This window comes from Mastomys coucha, unplaced genomic scaffold, assembly GCF_008632895.1.
Source record: "Mastomys coucha isolate ucsf_1 unplaced genomic scaffold, UCSF_Mcou_1 pScaffold21, whole genome shotgun sequence".
In the NCBI taxonomy this organism is placed as follows: Eukaryota; Metazoa; Chordata; class Mammalia; order Rodentia; family Muridae; genus Mastomys; species Mastomys coucha.
In genome coordinates this window covers 140,837,212-140,860,486 of record NW_022196904.1, presented here as the reverse complement: position 1 = coordinate 140,860,486, position 23,275 = coordinate 140,837,212, and positions in this window count along the sequence as shown.

The window sequence follows — 23,275 nt, the reverse complement described above, 5'->3', positions numbered from 1 at the left end:
ACTTTTTTCTCACTCCTACAATTTTAAATTTTCTGGTTGTTCCATTTGTCAGTTTTGGTCTAATTTCTTGAGCTGTCCTTGTCTTTGCCTGGAACAACTATTTCCCTCTGTTTTCCTATTCCTAGCTTCTAATTCAGTACTTACGTTATGGGCTCTGTTATATTTCAAAATAACTTTTGAGGATGTAAATTTATTAATATTGTTTTGTGTCCTACACATATAACACAAATTTCTGAGTCCAAATTTAAATAAGCTTCTGTTTTTCCTCTATTTTTTTTTACAATAATTGAGTTGTATATCTGTAGATGCATGTTTTGCTTTTGACTCTCCAAATATATTCTGTTATTTACATCCCTTTCCATCCAGTACCATGCTGGTCTTTGTACCATAGCTCAGGAGTTGAGCTGAGGGGTTGTGACACCTTTATCATTGTTCTTTTTGCTATGGATTGTTTAAGATAATCAGAGTGGTTTGTGTTTCCAGTTAAATTGGAGGATTTCCCCCACCCACTGACACGTTCTTTGAGTAGTAACTGTTTCAGAATCTTTATAGATATATAGATAGATGGATAGGTAGGTAGATATAGATTCACTGAAATTGTAGGTTTTTCAGTGATATGGGTGTTTTAACAATATGTATTTTGCTGATTGGTTAGAATAGGTGGCTATCCTAGCTAGTATTGATTTCTTAATTTTCTTTCTTCAAAGTTTTAAAAATTTCATGTGGAGGTCTCACACTAATTTGATTAGGTGATGTCACCTTGACACGTGTGCACTCACCTGGAAGATAGCTTCAGTGGCATACTGCCTACATTGGATTGGCGTGTACACATGTGTTTTAGAGTATTTCTTAATTATGATAATAGGTGTGGGAGGACCTAGACACTACAGGTAACACCCTTTCTAGGCAGGGAGTCCTGGATTGTATGTCTGAGAACTCAACTTCAGTACAATCAAATAAGCAGTGAGCATACATGCATTTCTTACTTTCTGCTCTTGATGATGGGTGTGATGTAAATAACTGCTCCAAACTTCTGTGAGTGTGACTATCCCACAGTGATAAAGAACAATTTGGAAGTATGAGCTAAAATAAACTCTTTCTCCTTTATATTTTTTCTGTTAGAATATTTTATCACATCAACAGAGAAGAATGCAGAATAGGCACTTTTGCAGGTATTTATTTCATTGTGGCTATTTTGAATGGAGTTGTACTTTTAAATTTCCCCTCAATGAGTTCCTTACAGGTATATAAAAATGTTGCTGTTTTTGTATGTTCCATTTCACATTCAAATGTTTTTTTCTGATAGAGTGTTTCTGATCTAAGAATTTTTTGGTAGAGTCTATTTTAATGATTGGAACATTTACTCTTCGAACAGGGATAACTTGGTTTCTTCCCATGTTATTTGTAGCACACTTTTTTAATGCTGTTATTCTTGGCTAACAATCCAGGCAACTGTATTAGTTAGTTTTTTGTTGTTGTTGTTGTTATTGCTGTGATAATGTTCTCTGACAAGAAGCAAGTCAGGGAAGAATGGGTTCATTCTGGTTTAAAGATCAGAATGATAGAGTCCATCCAGGCAGGGAAGAGAAAATGACAGGCAAGGAAGACATGGTAGCAGGGACAGGAAGCCAACTGATACACATTTTCATCCATACAGAGGAAACAGAGGGGAAATAAAATGTGGAAGAAGGCTTTAAAACCTCAAGTCCTCATTGAGTATCTTTCTTCTAGCAGTTCTCAATCTGTGGATTGAGTTCCTTTTCTCAGGAGTCACATATCAGATCTTCTGTACATCAAATATTTACATAACACTTCCAAAATTACAGTTATGAGGTAGCAATGAAAATTGTTTTATGGTTGGGGCTCACCACAACATGAGGAACTATATTAATGGGCTGTGACACTAAGAAGGTTGAGAACCACTGTCCTAAATACTCCATAGCCTTCCCAAACATCTCCACCAACTTGGAACTAAATGTTTAAATATACAAGCCTTTGTACATTGCCTTAAGTGCTTCTTAGCCATTAGAGATTCCTCTACTAAGAATTCTCTGTTTAGCTCAGTATCCCATTTTTAATTGGGTTAGTTGGGTTGCTGGTGTCTAATTTCTTGAGTTCTTTTTATATTTCGCTATTAGCCCTCTGTCAGATGGAGGGATGGTAAAGATCCTTTCCCAGTCTGTAGGCTGTCAAAGTGTCTTTTGCCTTACAGAAACTTTTCAGTTTCATGAGGGCCCATTTATCAATTGTTGATTTTAGAGGTTGAACCATTAGTGCTCTGTTCAGATGTTGTCTCCTGTACTAATGTGTTCAATACTATTTCCCACTTTCTGTTCTATTAGATTTACAGTTTTATGTAGAGATCTTTTATCCATTTGGACTTGAGTTTTGTGCACAGTGATAGGTATGGGTCTATTTGCATTCTTCTGCAAGCAGATAGCCAGTTAGACCAACACCATTTGTTGCTTTCTTTTTTCCATTGTATCTTTTTGGCTTCCTTGTTAAAAATCAAGTGTCCACAGGTGTGTGGATTTAATTCAAGCTCTTCCACTAGATTCCATTGATCAACCTGTCTATTCCTATACCAACACTATGCAGTTTTTATGACTATTGCTTGGTAGTACAACTTGCAATCAGGGATGGTGTTGCCTCCAGAAGTTCTTATATTGTTCAAGATTATTTTAGCTATCCCTGTTTTGTTTTGTTTTGTTTTTTTTCATATGAAGTTGAAAATATCTCTTGCAAGGTATGTAAAGAACTCTGCTGGATATACACCCAGGAGTGCTATTGCTGAAGATCTGATGTTCTTTTCTGGTGTGTTTGAAGACAGCTACAGTGTACTTACATATAATAATAAAAAATCTTTAAAAACCCCCAAACAAAACCACCACCACCACCACCATCAACAACAACAACAAGACAAAAGACGCCTTCTGCTGGCCTATCTTTCTAAAGTTAGGGATTGACTCATCCTTTACTAAAAAGGAGAACTGGTCGATGACATATTTCAACTATATAAAAAAACAAGCTATGTCCAATTTGCTGAGTGCCACGGGCCCGCCAATCTGGGCCTCCCTCAACCCATAGGGGGAACAGGGTCCTAGTCAGGTAGACAAGGCATTGGCGAAGAAATGACAAACAGAAACAAACACAAGGGAGTGCTGTAACTGAATGCAATTTGTACAGAGTAGAAATCAGGCTTATGTGGTATACAGAGAACAGGGCAAACTACAGAAGTTATGTAGGCAGAAGATGGTCACATCAAGGTCAGTACAATCAATCAGCCAGGTGCAAGGAGGAGGAGCAGTGGTGTCATTCTTTGGACTGGGTTGTCCTGGCAGCCCCAAGATAAACTCTCAGGGTCTGTCTTGAGGTAAGCAGCTGAGGGTCGTATTTTAGCATTTCTTGGTTGTAACGTAAATAATTAGTGAGGGAAGCCCTATAACTTCTCTCTAGTCAGTAAAACAATTCTGCCTTGTGTGGGACTGCTCTGATAATTAGTGCCTAACTGTTATCTCTAACTTTGTGGGACTGCTCTGATGATTTGTGCCTAACTGCTATCTCTAACTTTATGGGACTGCTCTGGCAATTAGTGCCTAACTGCTATCTCTAACTTTGGAGACACTCTGTCTGATAAGACAGCTCCTTTGTAGAAATTCCAAGCTAACTACAGCTAGGAAATCAATTAGGATTATTGAAACACTGTAGAGGCCAGGGAATAATGTTCAATCTCAGTTTTAGCTATAACAAAATATTTCATAGGGCACCTTTATGCCTGAAAAAAGAAAGCAGGCAGATCTCTCCACAGACTTAGCAGAGATCAATCTGGAACACGTCTAAGTCAGGAGATTCCAGCAACTGACTGAAATACCCAGGAGACAAACTCCCTTTGGAGTCATAATGCCTCTTGTCCATGATCAGGTTTTAACCCTGATACTGTAGACCTACTGGGATATACGAGTGAGTGCAGCAGTTGAGGACCCACCAAACTGATTTCCAGAGTGGTTGTACCAGCTTGCAATCCCAGCAGCAATGAAGGAGTGTTCCTCTTTCTCCACAACCTTGCCAGCATCTGCTGTCACCTGAGTTTTTGATGTCAGCTATTCTGACTGGTGTGAGGTGGAATCTCAAGGTTGTTTTGATATGCATTTCCCTGATGACTAAGGTTGTTGAAGATTTCTTTAGGTGCTTCTCAGCCATTTGATATTTGTCAGCTGAGAATTCTTTGTTTAGCTCTGTACCCCATTTTTTAATAGGGTTATTTGGTTCAGTTTGGTGGTTTCTCAGAAAATTGTACATAGTACTACCTGAGGACCCAGCTATACCACTCCTGGGCATATACCCAGAAGATACTCCAACATGTAATAAGGACACATGCTCCACTATGTTCATAGCAGCCTTATTTATAATATCCAGAAGCTGGAAAGAACCCAGATGTCCCTCAATAGAGGAATGGATGCAGAAAATGTGGTACATTTATACAATGGAGTACTACTCAGCTATTAAAAACAATGAATTCATGAAATTTGTAGGCATGTAGATGGAACTAGAAAATATCATCTTGAGTGAGGTAACCTAATCGCAAAAGAACACACATTGATAAATGGATATTTGCCCAGAAGCTCAGAATACCCAAGATAAAATTCACAAACCACATGAAACTCAAGAAGGAAGACCAATGTATGGATAACTTTGGTCCTTCTTAGAATGGCGAACAAAATACTGATGGAAGGAGTAACAGGGAAAAATTGTGGAACAGAGAGTGAAGGAATGACCATCCAGAGACTTCTCCACCTGGAAATCAATCCCATATAAAGTCACCAAACCCAGACACTATTGTGGATACCAGCTAGTGCTTGCTGACAAAAGCCTGTTATAGCTGTCTTCTGAGAGGCTCTACCAGTGCCTGACAAATTCAGAAGTGGAGACTCACAGCCAACCATTGGACTGAGCTCAGGGTCCTCAATGGAGGAGCTAGAGAAAGGACCCTAGGAGTTGGAAGGGTTTGCAGCCCCTTAGGACGAACAACAATATGAACTAACTAATACCTTCAGAGCTCCCAGGGACTAAACTACCAACCAAAGAGTACACATGGTGGGACTCATGGCTCCAGCTGCATATGTAGCAGAGGATGGCCTTGTTGTTCATCAGTGGGAGGAGAGGCCCTTGGTCCTGTGAAGGCTCTATGCCCCAATATAGAGGAATGCCAGGGCCAGGCAGCGGGAGTGGGTGGGTGGGTGAGCAGAGGGAGGGAGTAGGGGGTTTTCTGAGGGAAAACCAGCAAAGGGGATAACATTTAAAATGTAAATAGAGAAAATATCTAATAAAAAAAGAACTCTGCTGAAATTTTGATGGGAGTTTTACTGAATCTGTAGATTGCTTGTGATAAGATGGCCTTTTTTACTAAATAAAACTTTCCTATCTGAGAGCATGGGAGATCTTTCCTTCAGATATATTTTTCAATTTATTTCTTTTCAGACAGTATATATTGTCATATATGTCTTTCACTTACTTGCTTAGAGTTACACCAAGATGTTTTATATTATTTTTGCATATTGTAAGGAGTTTTTCCCTCATTTCTTTCTCCATCTGTTTATCATTTGTATAAAAGAGAGCTTTATACAAATACTGAGTTTTTTGAGTCAATTTTATATCTAACCACTTTCTTGAAGTTTTTTTTTTTATCAGTTGTAGGAGTTCTCTGGTAAAATTATTTGGGTCTTTTATATATACTATCATATCATCTGCAAATAGCAATAATTTGTTTTCATCCTTTCCAATTTGAATCTCTTGATCTCCTTTAGTTTTCTTAATGCTCCAGGTATGACTTCAACATCCTTTGTCATCAAGGAAGTTATCATCAGAATGACCCTGCAATTCCATCTTACACCCATCAGAATGGCTAAGACCAAAACTTAAGTGATAGCACATGATTGCAAGGATGTGGAGCAAAAGGAACACTTCTCCATTGCTGGTGGGAATGCAAACTTATACAACTACTTTGGAATTCAATTTTGTGATTTATTGGAAATCCAGAAATAGTTCTATTTCAAGACCCAGCTATACCACTCCTGGGCATATATGCAAAAGATGCCATACAGGGACACTTGCTCAACTGTGTTCAAAGCAGCTTTATTCATAATAACCAGAAACTGGAAACAACCTCAATGTCCCTTAACTAAAAAATGGATTAAAAAATGTGATACATCTACACAATAGGACTCTATTCAGCCATTAAAAACAAGGACAGTGTGAGTTTTGTACAGAAATGGATAGAACTGGAGAAGGTCATCCTGAGTGAGGTAACCCAGACTCAAAAGGAAATGCATGGTATATACTCACTTATAAGTGGATATTAGCCATAAATACAGGATACCCATGCTTTACTCCAGAGACACAAAGAAGCTAAATAAGAAAAAAAGGTACAAGTGAGGATGAGTGAATTTCACTCAGAATGGGGAATAAAATAGTCACAGGAGGAAGATGGAGGGAGAGAATTGGTTGGGAGATGGGGTGGAGGGAAATGGAGGCTTTGGTTTCAGGTGCCTACAAGAAGTGCAGGGACTAGGGATGGAGCAGCCCAGCCCAGCTAGAGACCCATCCCATGGGCAAGCACCAATCCCTGACAGTTCTAATCATACTCAGCTATGTTTACAGACAGGAGCCTAGAGTAACTGTCCTCTAAGAGGCTATCCTCCAGCAGCTGACTCAGACACATACAGAGAAGCCCAGTCAAACATTGGATGGAGGTTGGGGACCCTATGGAAACACTGGGGGGAAAGATTGGGGGAGTTCCTGAAGGGAATAGGAGCTCTACAGGAAGACCAAGGGTCAACTAAACCAGGCCCTTGGGTGCATTCAGAGACTGAACCACTATCCAAAAAGCATGCACAGGCAGGTCCTAGGCCCCCACACATATGTAGCAGTTACACAGTTCAGTCTTCATGGTGACCTGAACAACTGGAGAGGGAGCTGTCACCAAAGACTTGTCTGTCTGTGGAATCCATTTCCCTAACTCGCCCATCTTGTCTTGTCTTAGTGGGTGAATAAACACCTAGTCCTACAGAGACTTGTGTTAGGGCTGGGGGCTATCCAGGGAGGCCTCTTTTTTCTCAGAGAATGGAATTCATGGAGGGACTGTGAGGGGGGGGATCATTAGGGAGAGATAGCAATCAGAATGTAAAGTGAATAAAAAAATTAATAAAATGAAATAAAGAAGACCTGTAAAATATAAAAATTCAGAAGGGTAAAATCATGGACTTCGACATGAATGAGTAAGAGAATGTGGTTGAAGTTGGAAGGAGAGAGTCCTGGCATGCAAAGAAGTCAAGGACAAGGTTTGCAGCCCCTTAGGACAAATAACAATATGAACTAACTAGTATCCTCAGAGCTCCCAGGGACTAAAACTCCAACCAAAGTGTACACATGGGAGCACTCATGGCTCCAGCAGCGTGCACATAGCAGGGGATGGCCAAGTTGGTAATCAACGGGAGGAGAGGACCTTGGCCCTGTGAAGGTTCTATGCCCCAGTGTAGGGGAATGCCAGGGCCAGTAAGCAGGAGGGAGTTGGTGGTAAGCAGGGAAAGGGGGGAGGGAACAAGGATTTGTTTTTGTTTTTATTTTATTTTATTTTTATTTTTTCTGTTTTTTTGGAGGGAAACCTGGGAAAGGAGATAATGTAAATAAAGAAAACATCTAATAAAAAAATAGAAAAAAAAAGAAGTCAAGGACAAAAGCCTAGATAAGAGCCTGAGCTCTGCACATTTGAGGATGAAAGTGGCCATGAAGCATCTGTCGGCTTAAGAAAGGCAGGGCTCCATTGCCTGAGTAAAGACCTATACCCATACTAGTCATCAATTATCAACAGTGTCTATAATTGAGATAATTCTCTAACACAAGTTCTTTTAATTGAATGATCCTTGATGCTGTCCTGTGTAGGTGGGAAGGTTAGCAGGCTTCTAAATTTGCAATCAACAGCATACTCACCACCATGTAGTTCTTACTATGACACAACTCCAGATAACGTCTACAGGAATCTTGGGATGTGGAGAGCAAATCTTGCCTAGCTGAGATTCACTGCTCTGCCAGAGGGAGAACTTGGTGTCAATTCCCTCATTTTCCCGTCTTTCAAAACTGTAAGTGATACTCACACTTATGGTTTCCTTGTGGATTACAGAACATTGTTGTTGTTGAAATGGAAGAATGATTCTGACTAACTGGATAACACGTCAGGGTAAACACCTGAGAAATCAAATAAACTATTACTTTGATGTGGATTAAAGGTTTAACCACATACCCTTGCACTAGAAAGTCCAGTAAAGGTCAACAGTTTTGGTGAAAACTACATGGCCCTGGTTCTGCTTCAGAATCAGGCTTCTGTCCTCAGGTGATTTTTTTTGATTCAGTGTAGAATATATTATGAAAACAGCCATCTGTGCTTATTTCCTGACCACCAAGCCCTCACTTAACACAATAAAGAGTGCTCGTTAGTGTTCAGAAAATCATGAGATGTATGGCTTTCCTGTGGGGTCTGACGTGTCCCTGAATTGATGTTTTATGTTTGAGTGAAAATCCACTTTCTAATTGGGTATAGTATTTTGTTTTTAATGAATTTATTTTTATTTTATTTTATGTGTATGAGTACACTGTAGCTGTACAGATGGCCATGAGCCATCATGTGGCTGCTGGGAATTGAACTCAGGACGGCCCTGCTTGCTCTGGCATAATACACTGTAGCTGTCTTCAGACAGCACCAGAAGAGGGCGTCAGATCTCATTATGGGTGGTTGTGAGCTACCATGTGGTTGCTGGGATCTGAACTCAGGACCTTTGGGAGAACAGTCAGTGCTCTTACCCACTGAGCTATCTCACCAGCCCTAGTATTTTGTTTTTAATTTTTAATTTTTTATTAATGTTTTTTTTAAAAGATTTTCTTATTGTTATATGTAAGTACACTGTAGCTGTCTTCAGACACACTAGAAGAGGGTGTCAGATCTCATTACAGATGGTTGTGAGCCACCATGTGGTTGCTGGGATTTGAACTCAGGACCTTTGGAAGAGCAGTCAGTGCTCTTAACCGCTGAGCCATCTCACCAGCCCCTTTATTAATGTTTTTAATTGAAAAGTTTTTTTAATTCATTCATTCATTTCACATTCGGCTCACTGCTCCCTCCCACAATTCTGCTCCCTATTCCACTTCCCCTTCTCCTCTGAGAGGGTGGGGTCCCTCCAAATATTCTCCCACCCTGGCACATGAAGTCTATGTGAGGCCAGGTGCATCCTCTCCTACTGAGACTAGACAAGGCAGTCCAGGTAGAAGACTATATTTCACAGACATGCAATAGCTTTGAGAGTAGCCCTCCTTCATTTGTTCAGGACCCACATGAAGACCAGGATTCACATCTGCTACACATATGAACAGAGGCCTAGGTCCAGCCTGTACATATATTCTTGGGTTAGTGTTTCAGTCTTTGTGAGCCCCAAGGGACCAGGTGAGTTGATTCTGTTAGTCTTCTTGTAGAGTTCCTATACCTTTTGGGGCCTGAAATTCTTCTCCCCAACTCTTCCATAAAAGTCCCCAAACTCCATCTGTTTGGATATTGGTGTATGCCTCCATATGAGTAACGGTTTGCTAGATGAAGCCTCTCAGATGGAAAGTCATACTGTTTGCAAGCATAACAGAGTATCATTAATTGTGTCAGGGTTGGTGCTTGCTCATGGGATGGATCTCAAGTTGGGCCAGTTATTGCTGTGTCATTGCCTCAGGCACCACTCCATCCCTTTCCTCTGCATTTCTTGTAGATAGGATAAATTTTGGGTTGATAATTTTGTGGGTGGCTTGGTGTCCCTAATTGCTCAACTGTGGTTTCTGCCTGGTACCATTAGGTGGACACTTCAAGTTCTGCATTCTCAATGTTGTGATTCACAGCTAAGGTCACCTCGATTGATTCTTGTGTGCCCTACTTATCCTAGGTCATCTCCTGGAGATGCTGCCTATCTCCCCACCCCTGTCTCTTGAAGATTTTCACACCCATCAGCCTTTCTCTCCTGTCCATCTTCCCACCCGATCCTGAATTCCCCAGCCATTCCCCTTCTCATCTCATCTCCCACCTAATTCCCTCTGCCAATCTGCCTCTCATGACTATTTTATTTCCCCTTCTAAGTGAGATTCAAGAATTGTTGCTTCGGCCTTCCTTATTGTTTAGCTCCTTTGTTTCTGTGGAGTGTAACGGGTATCTTATATGTTTGGCTAATAACCACTTAAGAGTACATGCTATGCATGTCATTTTTGGATTGGGTTACCTCACTCAGGTTTATATTCTCAAACTTTATCTATTGGCCCACAATATTCATGATGTCCTTGTGTTTGATAGCTGAACAATATTCCATTATGTAGATGCATCACATTTTCTTTAGGCATTCTTCAGTTGAATGACATCTAGGTTCTTTATAGTTCTGGCTATTGTGAATAAAGCTACCATGAACATAGTTGATCAAGTATCTTTGTGGGATAGTGGAGTATCTTTTGGGTATTAAAAAACTCAAGTGATAGCATATGCTCATAGGAATGTGGAGCAAAGGGAACACTTCTCCATTGCTAGTGGAACTTGAAACTTGTGAAATGACTCTGAAATTTAATCTGGCTGTTTCTCAGAAAGTTGGAAACAGTTCTACCTGAAGACTAAACCATGCCACATCTGGGCATATACCCCAAAGATGCTCCACCATACCATAAAGACAGGTGCTCCACTATGTTCTTCACAGCTTTATTCATAAAAGCCAGAAAATGCAAATAACCCAGATGTTCCTCAGCATAAGTGTGAATACAGAAAATGTAGTTCATTTACAGAATGGAATGCTGTTCAGCTATCAAATACAAGTACATCATGGATTTTGCCGAAAATTGATGGAACTAGAGAATATTATCCTGAGTGACATAACCCAGACCCAAAAGGACATGCATGGTATGTACTTATTGATAAGCTCATATTAGCCATAAAGTACATGCTATACCCTACAGGCTCAAAAAAACTAAAACAGAAGGGAGGTGTAAAGGAGCATGCTTAAATCTCACTTAGCAGGGTGAATAAAATAGTCACAGTAGGTGGAGGGAGGGACCGGGGTGGGAGAGAATAGTGGGAGGGGAATTTGGGGTTCAGGATCAGGTGTGGAGAGAGACAGGAGAGAGGATCAGGAGAATGAATGGAAATATGCTGCTGCTGGGGCTGTGGGTGTGGGTGGAATCTCTAGGAAGTCCCAGAGACCTGGGATGGGGGAAGATCTCAGGAGTCAAAGTGGTGACTTTAGCTGAGATACCTAACAGTGGGGACATGAAACCAAAAGAGGCGACCTCCTGTAGCCAGGTGAGATAACCAGTGGAGAGACAAGGACAGCAATGCACACAAAACACTTTCAACTCCAAATTTGTCCTGTCTAAAAGAAATGCAGGAAAATGACAGGCCAGAGACTGAAAAAGAAAAGGCCAACCAATAGCTAGCCCAACTGGAAACAGATCCTATGAACAAGCACCAATACTATGAATGATTCTCTGTTATGCTTGCAGACAGGAGCCTATGATAACTGTCCTCAGAGGCTCTACACAGCAGCTGATTGAAACAGATGCAGATATCTATATCCAAAAATTGGAGAGAGGTTGGGGACTCTTATGGAAAAGCTGCAGGAAGAATTGAAGGCCCTGAAGAGGATGGGAACTCTACAGAATGACTAACAGAGTCAGCTAACCTGGGCCCCTGAGAGTTTTCAGAGAATGAGCCACCAACCAAATAGCACACATAGGCTAAACCAAGGTCTCTTGCACATAGGTAGCAGACATACAGTTTAGTCTCCATATGGGTCCCCCAACAAATGGAGCAGGTGTTGTCCCCAAAGCTGTTTTTCTTCCCAATATATGTGGTTGGGACATAAATTTTATTGAATCATATATGCTGGTGTGTACTATTTGTGTTGGTGGTGATTGTATCATAATCTTGGAAGAGTTTTTGGTTTACTAGGTCAGCCGTAAAAGACAGGGATGTTAGTAACCTGAACTTTCTGGAGTACTTTCATTCTCTTCTTTAGACTACCTCTAGTCTCAATCTACCTCTAATCTCTCTATGGATCAAGAATATAAATATAGACATCCCTAAAACCACCTCTTTTCCTTCTCTCTTATTTCCTCCTGTGCCCTGATGTAATACAAGGCCATGAAATATTTACTTGGGATTAACATGTAGAAATATTCACAGAGATGTAAAGAAGAACCATTAATTACAAATCAGTATGTTGTTTTGGTGAGAAAACAAGCTTGCATGTTGAAATTATTGAGAAGTCTTGCTGTGTTTCATGTGAGAAACAGAGAGTACAGTGGATCTATTTCAGTGAGGCTCATGGAATCCAGGGCTTTTCTTTCAGAATATGGAGCTTGTTATAAGTAGTACCATACTAGGAATGGGGAAGATAATGAGTTGGAGTATTTAGGCAGTAAATGGCCCATTGTACAAAAGTAACAATGAGACAATTTTGTACAGTTGACATAGAAGAGGCCAGTGTTTGTTATCATCTTTGACATTTCCTGTTTTGGCCACCAAAATTGTAAATTTAGTTGTAGGGCACTATAAGATGGTGCTTGAACAGTATTCCTCATTTCTGATCCTCAGGCTTGATAGTCATGATGATAGAGATTATCTCTATAACTTATTACATGACTAAAAATGCATTTTTAAAAAATCAAAACTCATTCAGTGCAGGATCCAATAGTTAGGATAACAACAGACAGATGGTAACATGCAAGGAGAATATTCTTGAAACCTTTACATTGATCAAGGAAAGTGAATTCATTTGTAATACCTCAGAATAGGAAATTACTTTTCTTTGAATCCATTTAGATCACATAGGAGTAAAATTCACATCTGTAAATAAACAGAAAGCAAAAGAAGAAAGGTGATGAGAGTCAGGCAGCAACCGGAGAAGAAAAATTAACACACTAAGAATCCATAGAGGGCAGTATGGAAAGACAGAAGGGAAAATGCAAAGTGTGCATGGGAGAAATAACTCAAATAATGCATATTAGTAAAAGCTCTTTCTAAATTTAGGTGAACACACTCTGAATGGACTCAACACTGTGTCTTAAGTCAATAGTTCTCTATGATCTCTCTGTGATCAGGATGGACAGAGTGGGTCACAGCTTCTCCTGGTCTAACTTCCTCTGATGATTTAGAATTGTGACCTCTACTTTCCTTCAAATGGTATGACTGGGAAGACTCAGGGCAAAAGTGGGTAAGAAATATTGGAAACAGGAGGATCAGGCTTCTGGCAGAGTCAGCAAACTTGACAGAGAAATGCTTAAAGAGTTTGACTCCATCTTCCTTCCTCCAATCTCTGGGATTTTCATTTACCAATGTTCCCCATGGTATCCAATAGAATAAATATTCAATTATTGTGCAGATGTTAACTTCAGCAAAGTCCCCAGCAGATTGACAATGGAGTTAGTACCTGCCTTTTGTAGGATCCTACTTTTTTCTTCTTAGAATGCCATGAAGAATGTTGCCATCTCGGGTAAAACTCTAGAAGTAGGCAGCTATTCTAGGCACTTTTTACAACTGAATTCAGATCAGCAGTGTATTCTTAAACCAACCTATCACTGATGTCCTGTGGTTCCCCCAATCCATGTGTTTTTTATTTAATGTCAGGTCAACTTTACTTGTATCTTTGGGAATGTAAAGCAAAATGAACATACCAGTATTTCTGGTATACAGAATCTGTCCCCATTGCTCATCTCACCTATGCATCTCTTCACCTACAATTTTGCTTCAACAGCCTTTGGAGGCACATCATGTGTCTCAAGTTTGTTTTCCATTTCTTGACATCTTAGAATGATGATCCTGGTTTTATAATCAACAGCTTGAAAGACCTTACCAGCATTAGCTGGAAAATGTAAGGATAAACATAAAGTTCATCAAAGTTATGTGTTTCATTTTGTTTTAGAGACAGGGTTTCTCTTTGTATCCCTGGCTGTCCTGGAACTTACTCTGTAGACTCAGGCTCGCCTCACATGCACAGAGATCACCTGCCTCTGCCTAATGAATGCTGGGATTAAAGGAGTGAGCCATTGCAGCTCAGCTACTTTTTATTTTTAATAATTTTTAAAAATCATTTCTTGCATGAACCTGTCTGACTTGACACTGTAGACTAGACAATATACACAGAATAGTATGCCCCATTCCTGTGACTGAATTCCTCAAGATCACACAGCAAATGACTGAAGAAAATTGTTGTCTCTTTATGTTTCTTTAATTTAGTTCACATTCATGGCTCTCAAAACTTCCACGGCTTGCTGATTTTTTCTCTAGCATTAAAAGTTTGAGGTATGTTCCAGGGTAGGGAGGAAGACATCTACTCACTCCCAAAAACTTCAACCCAATATTTGACCTGCTGCACAGGGATGAAAAGAGAGCAGAGATTGTGAATAATCAACCAATGACTAGCCCAATTTGAGACACAATGCATCTAAGAGAGCTAGTCCCTGACACTATTAATGATCCTTTTCTATGCTTGCAGACTGGAGCTTAGTATAACTCTCTCCTGAGAGGCTTTATCAAGCAGCAAGTGGAGGTTGATACAAAGACCCACAGTTAAATATCAGGGAGTGCTTGGGGAGTTTTGTGGAAGAGTGGGAAATTGAGTGAGCTGTATCTGTCAAGGACACCACAAGAAGACCTACAGAGTCAACTAACCTAGGCCTCCTGCAGCTCATAAAGACTGAACCATGAACTAAAGAATATGCAAGAGAAGGACCAAGGTATTCTGCAGTTTGTAGCAGATGTACAGCTTGATTTTCATGTGGGTCCCCCAACAATTACAGCAGAGGCTGTCTCTCTATCTGTTGCCTGCCATTAGAACCCCTTCCCTTTACTGGACTACCTCGTTGGGCTTCAGTGGCAGAGTATGCACCTAGGCCTACTGTGACTGGATGTCCCAGGGTGGGGTGGTACCCAAGGGAGAGTTCCTTTTTCCTTAGAGTAGGGGAAGATGGAAGAGATGGACAGAATTTATACTGGTAGGACTGGGAGAAGAGGATAAACAAGGTGAGGGTGTTATCAGCATATAAAGTGATTAAATTAAAAAAAATTAAAAAGGTTTGAGGTTTGACTGCATCTTCAGTAGTATTTTTATGAGTCTCAGAATGTTGAAAGAAACACCAATAGCTTATGCTCTAATATCAAGAATCGACAAATGGGACTTCATAAAATTGCAAAGATTCTGTAAGGCAAAAGACACTGTCAATAGGACAAAATGGCAACCAACAAATTGGGAAAAGATCTTTACCAATCTTATATCTGATAGAAGGCTAATATCTAATATATACAAAGAACTCAAGAAGTTAGACTCCAGAGAAACAAATAACCTGATTAAAAAATGGGCTACAGAGCTAAACAAAGAATTCTCAACTGATTTATACCAAATGGCTGAGAAGCACCTAAAGAAATGTTCAACATCCTTAGTCATCAGGGAAAGGCAAATCAAAACAACCCTGAGATTCCACCTTACACCACTCAGAATGGCTAGGATAAAAAACTCAGGTGACAGCAGATGCTGGTAAGGTTGTGGAGAAAGAGGAACACTCCTTCATTGCTGGTGGAATTGCAAGCTGGTACAACCACTCTGGAAATCAGTTTGGCGGTTCCTCTGGAAATTGGACATAGTTCTACTGGAGGACCCAGCTATACCACTCCTGGGCATATACCCAGAAGATGCTCCAACATGTAATAAGGACATATGCTCCACTATGTTCATAGCAGCCTTATAAATAAGCCTTATAATAGCCAGAAACTGGAAACAACCCAGATGTCCCTCAACAGAGGAATGGATAGAGAAAATGTGGTACATCTACACAATGGAGTACTACTCAGCTATTAAGAACAATGAATTTATGAAATTCTTGGGAGAAATGGATGGACCTGGAGAATATCATCCTGAGTGAGGTAACCCAATCACAAAAGAACACACATGGTATGCATTCTCTGATACGTGGATATTAGCCTAGAAGACCGGAATACACAAAGTACAATCCACAAACCACAAGAAACTCAAGAAGAAGAAAGACCAAAGTGTGGATACTTTGTTCCTTCTTTAAAGGGGGAATAAAATACCCATGGAAGGGTTTTCAGAGACAAACTATGGAGTCGAGACTGAAGGAAGGACAATCCAGAGACTGCTCCACCTGGGAATCCTTCCTATATTCAATCATCAAATCCAGATACTATTGTGGATATCAGCAAGTGCTGGCTGACAGGAGCCTGATATAGCTGTCTCTGGAGAGGCTCTGACAGTACCTGACTAATACAGAAGTAGAGGCTCACAGCCATCCATTGGACTGAGTACAGGGTCTCCAATGAAGGAGCTAGAGAAAGGACCCAAGGAGCTGAAGGGTTTGCAGCCCCTTAGGACAAACAACAATATGAACTAACTAGTACCCTCAGAGTTCCCAGGGACTAAAACTCCAACCAAAGAGTACACATGGGTGGACTCATGGCTCCAGCAGCATGTGTATAGCAGAGGATGGCCAAGTTAGTCATCAATGGGAGGAGAGGACCTTGGCTCTGTGAAGGTTCTATGCCCCAGTGTAGGGGAATGCCAGGACCAGGAAGTAGGAGGGTAGGGTGGTAAGCAGGGGGAGGGGGAGGGAACAGGGGATTGTTTTAGTTTTTGGTTTTTTAATTTTATTTTTTTCTTCTTTTCTTTTCTTTTTCTTTTTTCTTTTGGAGGGGAACCTGGGAAAGGAGATATTGTAAATAAAGAAAACATCTAATAAAAAAAAAAAGAAAAAAAAGAATGTTGAAAGAAGAAATTTTTGCATCATGCAACTTGACATGAATAAGAGAATTATAATTTTATAAGAGACAGGAAAAGTAAAAACCGAATAAACTGCTTATATGTAGTGAAGTGACTTTCTGAAATTGAGAGAATTGGAGTATAGCATCGGGTGCAATACTGGTAAAGAGCTAACGTTACAAAAATTTATCTGTTTGGTATACATCAGAGCATATCTAGGAACCTGGGAAAGGCTTTGCTTTTGAACAATGATTCTCAGATTCACGTCTAGAGAGGGTGACAGGGCAAACTGACACTGAGCTATGGATTCTAAAGATCTATGATGAATGTTTGAGTAGAACTGAAGAAATCAACTTTCTTAATCTAGGTTCCACATTTCCCTCAAGTCTCTTAAAAACAAACAAATAACAACAAAACTCCAAATCTCCTGAGGTAGCCTGGGCTGGCCTTAGACCCAAGTTCCTCATGTTATAACTTCACTTAGCCTGGATCACAGAGATGTTCCACCAGAGACAGTTTTTCCAAGGACATGACAAGCCTATATTTAGGAGGTGCCCATACATGGTCTGAAGGAAGCTGCAAGCCAATTCCATCAGACTGTAGGGAAATGTTGTAGGCTATAGGGTAAGTGGTAGCTAGGCATACACGAGAAGATGCAGAAAGAGAGTAACTACTTGTTAAATTTGGTTCATTTTGATTCTCAGAGTATGTAGGAATGTTCTGTTTATGTGCAAATGGATTGCTTGTGAAAAATTTGTTAATTTAAGAAGAATGAACATTTTACTTGTAAAGACCACACTGTTTCTATCACCATAATTGGTACAACACCAGGAAACATATCAGATTACACAAGCCTGCTTATCCTCAGAGTCTAGTTGAAGAATCTGAAGATGTGTTACTCACAGCTTCGGAGAAAAATGACAGGAACAGAAAGCTCTCTCAAGTCAACTTCCTAGATTCAATAATGTAAAAAACAACACAAACAACTCCCAGTTACAATCTGTATCCAGGAACTGACCCTGTGCCATATCCCTCTTCACCCCAATCTTGCCCAGAGAAAGCTTGTTCTCCAGGAGTATTGACACACCCAAGCTCATGGGTGAGACCACTACTACCACCCCAATATCTGGCCCAAGTCAGACCTGCCTGGAGCCCAGTGGACACAGGAAACTCAGCATAGCTGGGGACATGATACTTCCCTTTTTCCATCTGTGTCCAGGAGATAACCCTGTGCTACAGGTCTCTGCACCCCAATCCCACCTTGAGAAAGCTTGATCCTTAGGAGTGCTGTCATATCCAGGCTCACAGGCTTAGAGGAGCAACAAGCTCCAGTACGATATAGCAAGGCCAGTTAATACCAGAGATAACCAGATGGGGAGAGGCAACCTTGAGAAGTTAAACAAAAGAAACCAATGCTACTTGGCATCATCAGAACCCAGCTCTCCTACCACAGCAAGCCCAGTATACCCTAACACACCTGAAAAGCAAGATTCTAATTTAAAATCACATCTCATGATGATGATAGAAGACTTCAAGAAGGACATAAATAACTCTCTTAAAGAGATACAGGCAAACACAGGTAAACAAGTAGATGCCTGTTGCAGGATTTTCCCTGTCCAATCAGTGGCAGGCCAGTGATTGGGCAGGAAAAGGGAAGTGGAGCTAGGAGTTGGTGAGAGAGATAGAGAGGTTGCAGGAGGTACAGGAGGTGAGAACCAGAATGGAGGCTGACATGGTGTTATCAAAAGGTTAGAATAATTGGTTTCAAGCTTTATCATTATCATTTGGCTCTGAAATTATTGTATTGGAATCTTGTAAATTGTGTTACTATTGAGAGATAAATCTGTTTGGCTAATTAAGCATTAAGAGTTTTGATTCTACTGGGTAATTTCGTGTTGAAATGGCTAACCAGGGTGCATGGGATGTTGTGTGAAAAAGAGAGGAACTTGGGGGGGGCATCCAAGAGAGCCAAGCTCCAGAAGTGGGCTGAGAGACTGAGCAAGTGAGATCACCTGGTGCAGGGGCTAGCTCTAGAGAATTGTTGGCATTGGCAGGAGTGCAGGAGCATGGCCTGGCCCCGCTGTGAGTTGGTAGGTTCGTTTTTTAATATTTCCCACAACAGATGTCCTTAAGGAGGAAACACGTAAGTTCCTTAAATAAATTCAAGAAAACACAACCAAACTGGTGAAGGAATTGATCAAAACTATCCAGGATTTAAAAATGGAAATAGAAACAATAAAGAAATCACAAAGCAAGATAACCCTGGAGATAGAAACCCTAGGAAGGAGATCAGGAGTCATAGATGCAAGCATCACCAACAGAGTACAAGAGACAGAAGAGAGAATCTCAGGGGCAGAGGACACCATAGAAAACAATGACACAACAGTCAAAGAAAATGAAAATGCAAAAAACTCCTAACACAAAACATTCAGGAAATTCAGGGCACAAAGAAAAGAGCAAACCTAAGAATAATAGATATAGAAGCAAGCAAAGATTCCCAATTTTAAGGGCCAGTAAACATCTTCAACAAATTTGTAAAAAAAAAAAAAAAACCTCCCTAACTTAAAGAAAGAGATGCCCATAAACATAAAAGAAGCCTACAAAATGACAAATAGATTGGACCAGAAAAGAAATTCCTCCTCCCACATAGTAATCAAAACATCAAAAGCATAGAACAAAGAAAGAAAAGTGGTAAAGGAAAAAGGTGCAGTAATATATAAAGCAGACCTATCAGAATTAATCAGACTTCTCAACAGAAATTCTAAAAGCCAGAAGATCTTGGACAGATGTCATGCAGACCCTACGAGAACACACATGCCAATTCAGGATAGTATACCCAGCAAAATTCTCAGTCACCATAGATGGAGAAACTAAGATATTCCATGACAAAAACAAATTTATACAATATCTTTCTACAATTCAGCTCTACAAAGGATAAAAGATGGAAAACTCCAAACGAGGAGGGCAACTATACCCAAGAAAAACCAAGTAATTAAACTTCTTAAAGCAAATCCAAAAGAAGAGAACCACAAAAACATAATTCCAGATCTAACAAGGAAAATAAAATGAACCAACAATCACTGGTCCTTAATATCTCTCAAGATCAATGGTCTCAATTCCCAAATAAGAACACATAGATTAACAGACTGGATACATAAACACGACCCGGTATTTTGCTGCATAAAGAAACACACCTCAGTGACAAGCACAGGTATTCCCTCAGAGTAAAAGGCTAGAAAATAATTTTCCAAGCATATGGTCCCAAGAAACAAGCTGAAGTAGCCATCCTAGTATCCAATAAAATAGACTTTCAACCAACAGCTATAAAAAATGATGAGGAAGGACACTTCATATTCATCAAAGAAAGAATCTACCAAGAGGAACTCTCAATTCTGAACATCCATGCTCCAAATACAAGGACACCCACATTTGTAAAAGAAACCTTACTAAAGCTCAAAGCACACATTGAACCTCATACAACAGTAGTGAGAAGCTTCAACATCCCACTCTCACCAATGGACAGATCATGAAAACAGAAAATAAATAGAGGCACTGTAAAACTAAAAGGAGTTATGAACCAAATGGATTTAACAGATATCTACAGAACATTTCACCCTAAAACAAAAGAATATGCCTCCTTCTCAGGGCTTTATGGTACCTTCTCCAAAATTGACAATATAACATACAAAGGGAGACACAAATCAAGCCTCAAACAATACAAGACAATTGCAATAATCCCATGTATCCTATCAGATCACCATAGACTAAGGCTGGGATTCAAGAACAGCAAAAACAACAGAATGCCCATATACACATGGAAGGTGAACAACTCTCTACTCAATGATAAAATGGTCAAGGAAGAAATAAGGAAAGAAATACTTTTTAGAATTTAACGAAAATAAAGGCACAATGTACCCAAACTTATGGGAAATAATGAAAGCAGTGCTAAGAGCTCTGAGTTCCTCCATAAAAAAAAACTGGAGAGGCATACACTAGCAGCTTAATAGCACATCTGAAAGGTCTAGAACAAAAAGAAGCAAACATATTCAAGATGAGTAGACAGTAGGAAATAATCAAATTCAGGGCTGAAATCAGCCAAGTAGAAACAAAGACAAGTATACAAATAATCACCAAAACAAGGAACTGTTTCTTTGAGAAAGTCAATAAGATAGATAAACCCTTAGCCAGACTATCCAGAGGGCACAGAGACAGTATCTGAATTAACAAAATCAGAAATGAAAAGGAAGACATAACAACAGACACTGAAGAAATTTAAAATATCATCAGATCCTACTACAAAAGCCTATACTCATCAAAACTGGAAAATCTAGATGAAATGGATGATTTTCTAGACAGATATCAGGTACCAAAGTTAAATCAGAATCAGATAAACCATCTAAATAGTCCCATAACCCTTAAAGAAATAGAAGTACTCATTAAAAATCTCCTACCTCACCCCCCAAAAAATAAAGCCTAGAAACAGATGGGTTTAGTTCAGAGTTCCATCAGACCTTCAAAGAAGACTTATTACAAATACTCTTCAAACTATTCCACAAAACAGAAACATAACCAATACTACCTAATTTTATCTATGAAGCGACAGTTAGGCTGATACCTAAACCACACAAAGACTCAACAAAGAAAGAGAACTTCAGACCAATTTCCCTTAATATCAATGGAAAATACTCAATAAAATTCTTACAAACTGAATCCAAGAACACATCAAAATGATAATTCACCATAATCAAGTAGGCTTTCTCCAGAGAGGCAGAGATGGTTCAATATATGGAAATCCATCAATGTAATCCAGTATATAAACAAACTCAAATAAAAGAAACTTGGTCCTTTGAAGGCTTAATGCCCCAGTGTAGGGGATAGACAGGCTGGGGAAGAGAAAGTTGGTAGATGGGTTGGGAAACACCCTCATAGAAGTAGAGGGAGCGGGGATGGGATAGGGGTATTTTAGAGGCTAAACCAGGAAAGGGGACATTTACACAATGGAGTACTACTCAGCTACTAAAAACAATAAATTTATGAAATTCTAAGGCAAATGGATGGAACTAGAAAATATTATCCCGAGTGAGGCAACCCAATCAGAAAAGAACCCACATGGTATACACTCACTGATAAGTGGATATTAGCCTAAAAGCTTGAAATAACCAAGATACAACTCACAGATCATGAAGATCAAGAAGGAAGACCAGAGTGCGGGTGCTTCGGTCCTTCTTAGAAGGGGTAACAAAATACTCATGGGAGTAAATACAGAGACAAAGTGTAGAGCAGAGACTGAAGGGAAGGCTATCCAGAGACTACCCCACCTGGGGATTCATCCCACATACAGTCACCAAATGCAGACACTATTGTGGATGCCAAGAAATGCTTGCTGAAAGCAGTCTGATATAGCTGTCTCCTTAGAGGCTCTGCCAGAGCCTAACATATACAGAGCCAGATGCTCACAGCCAACCATTGAACTGATCATAGGGTCCCAAATGGAGGAGTTAAAGAAAGGACTGAAGGAATTTGCAACACCATAGGAAGAACAACAATATCGACCAACCAGAGCTACCAGAATCTAAACCACCAACCAAAGAGTACACCTGGAGGGATCTATGGCTCCAGCTGCATATGTAGTAGAGGATGGCCTCGTTGGTCATCAATGGGAGGAGAGGCCCTTGGTCCTGTGAAGGCTTGATGCCCCAGTGTGGATAGCCAGTTTCCAAACACTGCTTGTTGAAGAACTCATCTTTATTTCAATGTATGTTTTTTGAGATAGTGTTTAGACATTGGGTGGCAGCGGCAATGTGAGTTTATTTCTAAGTTTCTTATTCTATTTCACTGTTCTGCATGTCCGTATCTGTGTCAATGCCAGTCTGATTTTTTTTAATGGCTTTAAGGCATTTATTGTAGAAAGACAGAGTGAGAGAGAAGAGTAGAGAAGTAGAGGCTGGCCATCATCATGTGGGGAGAGAGGGGGGATGGGGTTGGGGAGAAAGGGGAAGCAAGAGGGCAAGGGTAAGAGAGGCAGGAGGAAGAGAGTAAAAGCCTATTCTGTTTTTGTTTGTTTGTTTGTTTGTTTTGCTTGTTGTTACAATGACCTCTAGTGTAATTTGAGACCAAGTATTGTGATCCATCCAGCATCGTTCTTTAATGCTTAGGATTTCTTTGGCTACTTGGTGTTTTTTGTATCTCATATGAATTTGAGATTCCCACTTGCCTCCCAGTTCTGTGAGGAAAGTCAATGGGACTCTAATTGTGTTTGTGTTGAATCTGATGATCACTCTGATAACTGTCATTTATATAACAGTGATTCTGAAACAAAGTCATAGGAGGCCTTTTCATTTTCCCAAGTTCTTCCTTTAGTGCAATACTTTTATTGTTAATATTTGTATCTAATATTATTCTTAAGTGTTTTATTTTATGTTGATTTAGGTGTGTGTGTTCACACA